The sequence below is a fragment of the Nematolebias whitei genome, chromosome 9 (genome assembly GCF_014905685.2).
Source record: "Nematolebias whitei isolate Nwh7 chromosome 9, NemWhi1, whole genome shotgun sequence".
Classification (NCBI taxonomy): domain Eukaryota; kingdom Metazoa; phylum Chordata; class Actinopteri; order Cyprinodontiformes; family Rivulidae; genus Nematolebias; species Nematolebias whitei.
In genome coordinates, this window is record NC_056506.1 from 17,804,595 (window position 1) to 17,814,915 (window position 10,321).

The 10,321-nt window shown below is 40.1% G+C and overlaps 1 protein-coding gene across 1 annotated transcript in view; it reads right to left on the minus strand.

Moving 5' to 3' along the window:
* LOC119414974 (angiopoietin-related protein 1) overlaps positions 1-9,591 on the minus strand; it is a 26,298-nt gene extending 16,707 nt beyond the window's left edge. Inside the window, exon 1 of the mRNA XM_037682095.1 lies at positions 9,471-9,591. The gene's annotated coding sequence lies outside the window, so the exon portion shown is untranslated. The remainder of the gene's footprint in view (positions 1-9,470) is intronic.
* Between the last annotated feature and the right edge of the window lie 730 nt (positions 9,592-10,321).

Genomic DNA, 10,321 nt, shown 5'->3' on the forward strand with positions numbered 1-10,321 from the left:
CCCCGGTTAACCCATCCTGCAGCTTAGAGATGGCTAAATACACCATGCAGGTGGCTTCCTCTGCCACCCCCATCGACCTGAACATGAGCTTCTCTCAGAGCGCCCCCACCACCTCCACCGCCGTCCTGGCAGCCGGCGCCGCAGCTCCCGCCACCATTAACGTCCACTCGCCCTCCACTTTACCGACCATCCAAAACCCGCATTACGCCATCCCCCTCTCCAGCCTGCTCGGCATGAAAACGCTCCCCGTCCTGACCGTCCACCCGGCAGCCGCTTCCGGCCTGACCCAGGGTTTGTCTCCGTTCACCGGGAAGATGCCGTCGTCTGGCGTTAAGAGGTCAGAGCGGCAGAAGTTTTCTCCGTACTGATGAGAAGAGAAGGCCGATAGTTTACCTGAAGTCAGCTCACTTCATTTTCTACTTTCCTACACTGGAACATCTCACCGAGAATGAAGGAACGGTAAAATCACGTCTTCTGTAATCAGGAGAGGCAGCAGATATGTTCGTTTAATTTGATCAGCTGGACGACGCGTAGCAATTAATGTGGAAACTCAGGTTCAGATTCAGGGAAAACACGAGTGAATCGTGTTTCAGAGCTTTAAAAGAACGTCCTGTAAATATACTGTAGTTTTCTATTTGTGGAACTGGTTTTTATTAGACTTGAAGCTAAACGTGTAAGAAGTTGTGTTTTGTTGGCGGCAGGAAGTGAGACGGTTTCATTCGACAGACGTAGATGTGTCACAGAGAAAGTATGGCCATTTTAAAGTGGGGTTCTGTGGGAACGTTAGGAGCTGTTAATACGTAGACAGATGTGGACGTTTGAAACAGCAAACCAGGACTTAATCTGAGCCGGATCCTTCCGGAACAGGATCCGGGAACTCTCTTATTTTGACAGGGTGCATTGTTTGCTTGGATCCAGTAACTCTCAGGCTTAATAATAAAGTTATGAACAAACTTGACTGCCTTGAACAAATAAAACCTATATTGGATATGCGATCTGAAAATAATGATATAAACACTCATTTTAAACACAACAGCCACTTAAGAGCATCCTAATATCACATCAGAGCTGAGCCTCCAAGTAAGCATTTCTGCTTCTACACTTAAAAAAACTAACAATTTAATGAAAAACACAAAAATGTAATTAAACAGCACAATTAAATTGCTAATCAGTTTTACAGTTTCAGTGGGTCATTAATAAAATGTCGATTATTTATTGAAAATACAAGAGAAATGTTTGATGGGCACTCACATTACGTACATCATATATCAAAACAACGGCGCCAATTTGTCAAAATAACAGCGATCAAAATGTTGAAAAGATAACCCAATTGACTTTCATTAAAAATATCTTCTCACTGTACAACTAAACAACAGAGAATTGACACACATGAAGGAAGTGGCATTGGAGACAATACTGGAGCAGGTGCGAGGACGCTTGAGAGATGCAGAGCGTGTTCTATTCACACAGGGAGAGATGTTGGACAGACTACTTCTTGTTGTTCATAAAAACATAGTTATTCAATCAAGTGTTTATAAATGTAGTTAACATAGATGTTCAACAACCCATTGAAATACACCAAAATGCAGCAAATGATTTCTACTTTTTTGGGGGAGGACCCCCCCCCCCCCCCAACCCCCTAAGTAACAAATATTGGACAATGACAGACAGACAGACACTTTATTCATCCCTGGGGCAAATTCAAGGCATCCAATAGCATTTGCTAAAAGTTAAAATATAAAATACTTATATATATAAAGCAGAATACACAAAATAGAAAAAGACAAATATGCATACAAGGTAGTAGGGAGTACTACATTCATGATGTATCTATATATATCTAAGCAAACACCCCAACCCCACCCACATACACACACAAGTGTTTGGGATGGTCCAGTACAGTCTAGTTGGTCCATGCTGTCTTACTACGGAGGATCTTCATCAACTGAACAGGAAACATCTGAAGAAGATTGGCTCCGCCCCCTGCCACTCAGGAGCTGCATGAGGTGTTAGAGCATGGAAAAAAACAGGATCCCCACAGTGTGGTTGTACAGAGTGTGGATAAAAAACAGGAGAAAAAAAAAAACATTTGGGGAAATATCAAAAGTGTAACAACATGGAGATTGCCTTCACAGTGCAGGAGGTTCATATCAACTATGTAGGTCCTGGAAAGTAAAGCCGGGTCGTCATCCAGTGAGAAACAGAGCAGAAATAAATATGTTGACATTTTAATTGAAAGTAACATCTGTCTCTTTTTAAGTGTTTTTAATTGCCATCCAAAGCACTCCTAAAAAAGTACTCAATATTACAGAGGATTTTATTTCTCACTAATCTGCTTTAATCCAGCCTGCAAACTCCATCAGAGCGAGTCATCCTGCAGCTGCAAGAGAAGACAAACACAAGAGTTCTACCTTTCCTATATGATGAGAAAGCTTTGAATACATAGTGAAAAGAAGCAGACCTGAATCCTTGCACAGTTCGTTCCACACACAACATCCTGCCGACTGTCGTTCTCTTGGCAGGAGCTGCTTCTGTTATACTTGTGGTGGACCAGTTGTTCCACCCAGCAGCCACAAATGCCGTATCCTGACTTCATATTTTCAGTAGATTCCCTGATGGATGTGTTTTCATTCTGGCTCCTACCACATCTATATCACATGTCACAGAGTGTGCAAGTGTTGAAATCTGCTTTTAATGATTTTGTAGATCTATAGGCTTAGACCTTCAGTATATATCTACACGACTAATGTGGAGCATGGGAACGTAATCATCTGAGTGTCAGTAAAAAAACAAACAAAAAAAAATCAAAAAAGCATATTCCACAGACACTCTGGCTGATGACTCTAAGGCTCCAGTTTAATTTGAAGCCAGTGCATTAAATCTAGCCAACTTGGATAGATTTATAGAAAGAGTTTTCAGTCAGCAAAAACGCTAAATGTCAGCAAGTGGGTATAATTTGTTGGCTTGTTTTTATTTATACAATTTGGTAAAAACTCAAGAATTTGGTTGTTTTAAATGGACGACGGTGCAGCAGCGAGAACAGAGAATGTTGAGAAATGTTCTGGAGGCTCTGTGGTTGTAAGAGACAGTCTGACTCTTGATTGGGTCGGTTTTGACAAGACAAAGAATGAAGCAGAGAAGGAGAGAATGGTAAAAAAAAGATGTCCCTCTCATGCTCAGCAGCACGGCTTGGCCCTGGAAGTAAACTTGTGATGGGAGCCAAACTCAGGCGGACTTTGAGCCCAATTCAACTAAAGAGCAGTGTAGTGGATCGGACCAACAGAACCCTTCTGAGGCTCCCAACCATTGGTGACAGAAGTATTTGTAATATGTGTGTGTGTGGGGGGGTCTGGAGGTTCTCCCCCATAATATTTTAATAAAGCAGATGCCATTTCCTGCATTCTGATGTATTTTAATGGGTTGTTAAACATCTAGTTAAGTAACCACTTGAGTCAATAACTATTTTAGAGTTAATAACTATTTTAGAGTTAATAACTATTTTAGAGTTAATAACTATTTTAGAGTTAATAACTATTTTAGAGTTAATAGCACAACAAGTAGCTTAAACAACAGCTCTCCTTGTGTGAATAGAGACCATGGTGAAGTTGGTTTTAGGTTGGATATTGGATATTAGTGCTCTGCAGATTCAGCCGCGGTTGGACAGAGTACGCTCTGCTTCTCTCACACATCCTAAGCCCCCACAGTAAAACTATCCCCAGATTCAAAAACCTTACTCTCGCTCAAGAGTCCTCGATTACAACAACCTTTACAGCCTGGCTGCATTTGCGCCGTTGGTCCCTCTTTAAAGGAATAACGTTAAAAAAAAGGCCAAATTTCATCTAGGTGTTATTTTGATTCCACACATTTAAAACATGTTTCTCACCAAGCTTGTGTAAATTCAGCTGTGGGTTTTAAAGACGTTTTAACTTTAATGCACTTTAACACACAGCCTCAGGTTGGCACTATACTGTAATTGTGTTTAGGGGCAAATTAAATTAAAAACAACATCACCACTAGACTTTTTTTTACTTGTGGTCAACTACGCATCTAAATAATGTTTCTCACCAAGTTTGAGGACAATAAGTTGTGGGGTTTTAAAGACATTTCTACTGTATTGCATGTGCTTATAGACAAATTAGCAATGCAAGAATGATGCAATCGCCTAAATTCTCAACAGCTCCATGAAAAAAAAATGTTTGAGAATTTGACCAAAACAGCAAAAACAGAATGAGATGATTTCAAAGCAAAGATGATGAGTGTTTATTATTATTAAACAGTGTCAGTTTTTATTTTTATAATGAGAGCTCATCTTGCTTTAAAGGTTAAAGAAAACTTGTTGTAGTTGGCCCACGTGCACATCTCTAGCGGATCACCAGCCCCTCCTGGGCCTAACAGCACTGACAGTGTTTACATAGAGGCTCTGCAGCAGCCGCTCTAGATCTCATCTGCACTGTTTCCCACCAGCTTTATTTTCCACCAGATCATTCGTTGCGTTTGTCATAGGCCTACAGTTTAATCAAATAAAAGGTTATTATTTTTCATTCTTTTTCATGTCGTTCTGAAAGCTGGACATGACCAGAAGACGCTTCTCTTTATGAACTGTGCCCTTCATGACTTCTTACAAACAGATGGTCGCACATTGTTCTGACTTTTTTCTTATGTAAGACTACATTTAAAATCCAAACAGTACAAAAGTAATGAAACTAGCACTTCTCTGAAAACCAAAACAAAGAAAGAAACAAACAAAATAAAAGCACACAGTAACTCACACACTGTCTTCCATCTCAAAGATTTAATCTGTCAGTGACTGGGGAAAACAGAGCTGACGTCAATAGGAAATGGTTTAGATCCACTCCTGCTAATCATTTAAATTTTCATGTTCTTGGAACAATTGATCGAGGCGGAGGAGTAGCTGCTATCTTTCAGTCAGGATTATTAAATGTGAAACCAGTTATTAGTTATGATTCTTTTGAGCTGTTGTCCCTCAGTCGTTCTCGTCCAAAATGGAAATCAGAAAGGCCACTCACACTAACTGTTATATATCGTCCTCAAGGCTCCTCTGCTCAGTTCTTGTTTGAATTCTCAAATTTCTTAACTGAATGACTACTAAATACTGATAAAGTCATAATAATGGGTGATTTCAATATTCATATAGATGTTGAAAGTGATAGCTTAAGCATAGCCTTCAATAATTTAATAGAGTCAATTGGTTTTACCCCAAACGTCCAAACACCTACTAATTCTCATCATTACACTCTTGATCTGCTTCTGACTTATGGCATGCAGATAAAGTACTTATTCATATCCTCAAAATCCTGTTGTGTCTGGCCATTATTTAATTACCTTGGAGTTTACATTAAATGACTACACAGTCACTGAGAGTAAATTTCATTACAGTAGGTGTTTATCAGAGAATGCTGTAACCAAATTTAATCTCATCCATTCTACAAAATTCAGTTCATCCTTCATCCAAAGTACTTCATAAGTCTGAGGAGCCACAACAAACTCAGTCCCACAAGCAGCACACACATAGTGGACCAACCAGTTTGCTGGTGATAAGATGGTTTTTGATGCTTTTTTGTTTTTCTCCCAACAAAAAAAGCAACCGTCCAGATTACCTGACTACTTTGTTGGATTTTTTTTTACCTTGATTATTGAGCATGGACTTTGAATTATCTTCTATTGTTGTTTTCCTCTGTCTTGCAGAGTAATGGAATAGAAAACAGTGACTTGGATGATCTTGTTGATAGTTTTACAACTTCTTTCATACTTGGCTCGATGAAACTGTTCCACAGAAAAAGAAAGTAATCAATCAGAGGAGATTAGCTCCTTGGTTCCAGTCTTAGTTACATACTTTAACACAGGCATCTAAAAAGCTGGAAAGAAAATGGCACTCCACTAATCTAGAAGAATTTTATTTTTCTTGGAGAGATAGTCTGCTAACATATAAGAAAGCTCTCCGTAAAGCTAGAACTTTATTCATCTTTAATAGATGAGAATGAAAATAACACCAGATTTCTGTTCAGTATTGTTGCTAGACAAATGAAAAATTATATTTCTGTTGAACCATGTATCCTTACAACTATAAGCAATGATGATGTCATGAGATTCTTTATTTTAAAAAATTAATTCAATTAGAGAGAAAATTCACACCATCCTTCCTACTGTTGTCTCTGTTCCCTCGGATGAGGCAGCTTGAGAGATGTCACTAGAACTTTCTTCATGTTTGGACAGTTTTTGTCCTGTTGAGCTCTCCGAATTGTCAGAAATAATAGCTCCATTCAAACCATCCACATGCCTGCTAGATCTCATCCCAACCAGACTGTTTAAAGAGGTATTCCCCCTAATTAATATCCACATTTAGGATCTTCCTAATTTGTCTTTAATGAATACTTATGTACCACAACACTTTAAGGTTGCTGTAATTAAACCTTTACTTAAGAAACATATTCTTGATTCAGAAATTCTGGCCAATTACAGACATATCTAATCTAACATTCATCCATCCATTTTCTTTTACCCGCTTCTTCCATTTTGGGTCACGGGGGTCGCCGGTGCCCATGTCCAGCAATCACTGTGCGAGGGGTGGGGTACACCCTGGACAGGTTGCAAGTCCATCACAGGGACACATAGAGACAAACATCCATTCACTTTCTCACTCACACCTAGGGAATATTTAGAGTTACCAATCAGCCCAACATGCTTGTTTTTGGTCTGTGGGAGGAAACTGGAGTACCCAGAGAAAACCCACGCATGCACGGAGAGAACATGCAAACTCCACCCAGGAAGGCCCCTGGACCGGGATTTGAACCAGGGGACCTGCTCGCTGAGAGGCAGCAGCTCTACCAGTTGCGCCACCGGGCTGCCCCAGTCTAACATTCATCTCAACAATTCTAGAGAAAATAGTTGCAGGTCAGTTGCGTGAACATCTACAAAGAAATAATCTGTTTGAAGAGTTTCAGTCAGGGTTTAGAGCTCATCATAGCACAGAAACAGCACTAGTAAAAGTCACTAATGATATTCTCATGGCCTCAGACAATGGACTTGTGTCTATACTGGTCCTGTTAGACCTCAGTGCTGCATTTGATACAGTTGATCACAATATTTTACTACAGAGGCTTGAATATGATATTGGGATTACAGGAACAGCTCTAAAATGGTTTATACCATATTTATTTGATAGTTTCCAGTTTGTAAATTTAAATAATGAATCTTCTTCTCCAAGCTCCAAAAAGGCACCGTTCTCGTCTGGTTTCATCCATGTGCCCGTCAAAAGAAGAAGATCTGATGAGTTTGAGGAGAAAAAGTCATTCATGATCAAATGTTGTTAGTGAGTGATCTGATTTTAATCAGCGCCAAACAGAGTTCCAGACAGCTTGATGAGATCCTTGACAGAGGTTCTCCAGAGCGCAGCCCCCAAGTGCAGGTCCTTACGTGCTGGCAGCGTGTGCATGAGCATCTGGCGTCCAGAACAAGTAGCTGGAGTTAACAATAGCAGTCCTTAGTTAGGCAGTGATGAACAGCATGGGTGTCCTAGATCGGGAGTTTGACATGAAGTCCACTTCTCCTTCACGTCTCCGGTGGCAGCTCTCAGTGGGCAGGGTGGCAAGAGAACATCATAGAAAGGTGTCTACTGAGGCAAGGTACCTTGGTGGCAGCAGCTTTGATTGTTTACCACAGCTGATTGAAAAGCTGTCCACGTCTCTACAATTTAAAAGAGCCTGACGGTAGCTCAGCTGCACTAGTAGCTGTGGCATAGACCAAACCAAAAGCAAAAAGAACGTTAGAAAAACAGGATCACTGACATCTTAGGTAGCAAAGGTGGGTGGCATGCCAGACACGATGGCTCCATGTTTTTTCCATGATTAAAAAGTAGTCATCTGAAAATATCCTGATGCATGCTCATTAATCCAAGCATGCAGCATCTGAGCATCCACTAAATAATTAATGGATCCAATAATCATCTGAGAATTATACCTTTTAAACATATAAACTGTGTTACAGATGCTGAAGATGAATTCCACGATTAGTTGCACCAGCGTCAAGAATTATCAGAGTATAAAGTTTATTGTTGTCTAATATAAACTTAAAGTCATCAGTAATTGTGAGCAGCTTTGTCTCTAAACATCCAATAAACCGTTCAGACTCAACATCAGCTTGCTGGCTCCTCCTGGGACCACTGAGCTCTGTTCTGCGTTCTGACATCTAACATCCAAAACCTAAACATCTGAATCTTAAAGAACACTGCGTTCAGGTTCATTTGCTCTTATGTCAGTTCTAAAACACAGAATAAATGCATCATCAATTTGAAATCTTCCACTGTTTCTTGTCTAACTTCTTGTGGCTTTTCCTCCAGAACTGTAGACTTTGAGCTCCCTGTGCCAAGTAGACCACAAGAGCTGGTTCCAGTGATTAGGCTGAGGAGGCAACGTGATCCCCAAGCCTCACCACACGAGGAACTTCACAGAAGACATACGTTAGCAAACCTGATCCATGGTTCTCCCTGAAGTTCTGCGCCCTGACGTTAGTTGATGACGTCCCACGGGGTGGAAACATCCCCCACCACCTTTCATGCCAGTTTTAGACAGATCATTTTATGTTGACAAGCAATATCGTTAAAGCCTTTTTGTTCGAATAATATTGTATACAAAGCGTTAGCACTTGGAGTATGTGTTGAGTATGACCCTCAGCTACTACCACATCAAATTTGAGCTCGGTATCTTTATTTTTAAATCTTTATTTCTGTGTTAGCTAATGTTGAGTGTGTGTTGTGGTCATCTTGAGATTATTTGGCTTCAAAAACAAAAAGCTGTTGACGTCAGCCCAACAATTACTGTTAGAAAGTTTCACTCCAGTCTGTCGGGTGATTCATGAGATATTTTGCTAACAGACAACAGTTAGTACCAAAGTGTTAGTCAAAGATCTTGCATGTGATCACTCTGAACTTCAGCTCAGTGTGTGTAACGTCAGCAGGAATGGCTGATTTTGTTTTTGTTCACCTGAGTTGGCTCCATTTCAAATTGCATTGATTCAAAATTTAATCAGCTGTATTTGTACATTCAACAATTATTTCCTGCATGTTTCATTAGAATTCATCCACTGATTTATGATCCATAGGATATTATGCTAACAGTCTGACACGTGCATGTGCACCCCCCCACCGAGTCACACACACAATTTAAAAAACACAGTCAGAAATAGTTTTTTAGAGATGGACATCATGTAATCTAATAGAAAACTATGACTTGGGAAGACGAGATTTTTCTGCTGATGATGATGAATGTGGAGCTCACTGTTGTAACTTTGAACTTTTTTGGTTTGTATGATTTATCTACTTTAGGTTTTGTTTTTAATAAATTATTTGAGCTGGTTTATTGTTCATTTTTTTTAAAAAACTTCTGAAGTCTAACTCATAAGATGTAAAAAGATGCTTTTAAAATCAAACGAGTTTTGATAAGTAAAAGCCTTACCCGTGTCAATGTGTTCAGTCGGTGGTCCAAAAGGCGCCTCAGCTGTGTTGCTCCTGCAGGTTCATGCCCTTCAGTCTCCCTCCTCTCAGTCCTGCTGTCTGTCTGTGCAGTGAGGTGAAGGCAGAGTGGAGGGTGGTCTGGGTGCAGAACGGGAGGCTGATGAAGGGTTTTCCCCTGCAGGCTTGGCTCTGCCTTCCTGCTCTGATGTCACGTTAGTTTTAGGAGGAGACATGGACACTGGGCTGGAATCCAGCTGTCTGACGGTAGATACATGGAAGTATATATATATATATACATTCAACCTTTATTTATACAGGTTAGTCTCATTGAGCCTCAGGGACTCATTTACAAGAGAGACCTGATTTAAGAGAGTGATGACAACAGTAGACAGTCACAAAATATAGAATACAAATTGAGAAGAGTAAATGAAAGAGAAATGAAAGAAAATGGTATTAAAAAATAAACAACAAAAAAAAGCAGCTAGGTTGTAAAGCGGTGTAGAAAACTAAAATCAGGAACATGTCTGCATTGGTTTTTACCGTGAACTTGGATGTTTGAAGCCACTTAGAGAGGTCAAGGTCGGGAGCTTCAGATCTTTTTGCAAGATATTCCAGGAAACAGGAGCGGAGTAGGAGAAGACTCTTTTGCCAAGTTCAGTCCTCACTGAGGAGACACTGCAGGTAATAATGTCCTGAGCGTGCATGCTGTAGCTGCACTCACGCAGAGACATTAGTGTTTCCACATGTGCCCAGTCAAATTGATCTAACCTTATAAAATAACACATACAAAATAGTAACTGTCTGGTTCTGACAGAAAATATTTTCAAAGTTTTGGTAAAGTTAAAGACAGTA